Raw genomic sequence first — 2,266 nt, 5'->3', positions numbered from 1 at the left:
AAGTGAAGTTGGGTTTGACATTTTTATATCAAGGATTTTACTTTAGCAAAACAAAAAAAATACTCAATTATAAATAATAGTAATTTTATATAATTTATTATTTTAACACTTTTAATATCATTTAACAAAAATTAAGTTGTCTAAAAATCGGGAAATCATGAGTTTATAAAATAAATTTCCGTTTTATTACAGTGTTATTCACTGGGTTTACGATTCCCACCATTTTCAATAATTATTAAGTCAGTTTATTAATTATTTAGTCAAAAAAAATTATTTCGTCACATATTTTAATTAAACACCACCTACAATTATTAGTCCAGCATAAATGATAAATAGACTATACAAAAAAATATTAATACTATCACAAATAATTTCAATATTATAATTTTTATATTTCATTCACAAAAATAAATAGACGCACCACAAACTTATATGTTCACGCCATTTAGAATTATTAAGGTTTTTTCTGAATTATTTTACTTTCAACAACAAAAAAATAAAAATATTTAAACCAAAAAATATTATTTCTTTATAAAATATTATAAAAAATAATTAAAGTGAAATTTGTTTAAAGATCCTCTCGAGCATACACTTTTCTCCAAACTTCATTTCTACATCTTTGCATTGTAGCATTAACTTCATGTACTTGCAATTCTTCAAAACTTTCTTTAATTTGAGTGACGAGATTTTCAAGGTCAACCCACTCTTTGATTTTATCTTCGACTCTTCTCTTCCAGAAACCAAAGACATTCTCTATTGGGTTCATTTTTGGTGAGTAAGCTGCATTGAAGACCACGCAATGGTTTGTATTTTCGATTATATCTTCCATGTCTTTGTGTATTTTACAGTTATCGCACCAAAAAACCACCCGTATTCCCGCCTCGTCATATCTTGAAATAAGTCTTTTGAAGTATGCATTGTTAACCCGTTTATCGTTACAACCATAAACCAAGTCACAATAAGACATTCCTCCACTATCAATCGCTGTAGTGCAATAAAGACGCATTCCGTTTTTTAATTTTGTCAAGAAACACTTCTGCCCAACCTCGCTCCACCCATACACTGATGTACATACGATTGTCCAGGCGGTTTCATCCACACAAACCCATGTATATCCTGCGTTCAGTTTCCCGTTTAATTCATTGACAGCTGCGATGTGTTTGTCTTTGTTTTCCTCTTTGTTTGCGTTTGGCCCTCTATTAGTTACTCTCTTAAAGGAAAGAGAAGGAAAATACTTGAATTCTTCTCCTTTGATTTGTCCTTTGACCATTCTTAAAAAGGTTTATTCGAATGGAACGGCCATTTCTGCTTCTAATAACGCTTCTTCAAATAGGTTGTGGTTAGTTTCACCTTTTTTCAAACGCCTATATCTTTCCGTTGATGTCAAAAGAGCAGAGACATCTAAAAACTCTACATCCTCCATGTTTTTGATCCCTTCAACTATGACAACTTCAACCATTTTCATTCTGGTTTTCTCAATGGAAGATGTCGCCGAATTTTTAAGATGCTGCTTAACAAGGTGAATGAAAGGAGTAATGCGGCTTTTGCGGTTGTAATGGTTCAAAGGATATATACTTTCCCCTTTCCTCAACTTCGTCAACAAAGCGGTGCAGTTGTGAATAGGTATTCCAATGGTCTGTGAAAAAATCTTCTGATTTCTGGTCAGGTTTCTTCCTAAACTCTTCAACAAGCCGTTGCTTGAGCTTCAAACCAATTTTGGTGTATTGGTGCTTTCGGTGTTCTGAATGTTCTGGCCCAAATCTCTTTGGTCTTCATCTTGGATTTGGTTGTATTGGAGGCGGGATGAATGGTTGGGTTGCAAATGATTGAAGCGGGGTACCAGGTAGAGGTGTAGGCGTTAAATGTATATAGTCAGCCCGTGCACCTGGGTCTGTGATATCAACATAATCCGCTGATGCTCGGTTCATTGTTTTTTATAGTTTTAATGTTTGGTTTTTTATTTTTTTGTTGTTGAAAGTAAAATAATTCAGAAAAAACCTTAATAATTCTAAATGGCGTGAACATATAAGTTTGTGGTGCGTCTATTTATTTTTGTGAATGAAATATAAAAATTATAATATTGAAATTATTTGTGATAGTATTAATATTTTTTTGTATTGTCTATTTATTAATTATGCCGGACTAATAACTGTAGGCGGTGTTTAATTAAAATAAGTGACGAAATAATTTATTTTTTTGACTAAATAATTAATAAACTGACTTAATAATTATTGAAAATGGTGGGAATCGTAAACCCAGTGAATAA

This window comes from Entamoeba invadens (genome assembly GCF_000330505.1).
Source record: "Entamoeba invadens IP1 unplaced genomic scaffold scaff_1105074725959, whole genome shotgun sequence".
Lineage (NCBI taxonomy): Eukaryota > Evosea > Mastigamoebida > Endamoebidae > Entamoeba > Entamoeba invadens.
This window is presented reverse-complemented; position numbering follows the sequence as displayed.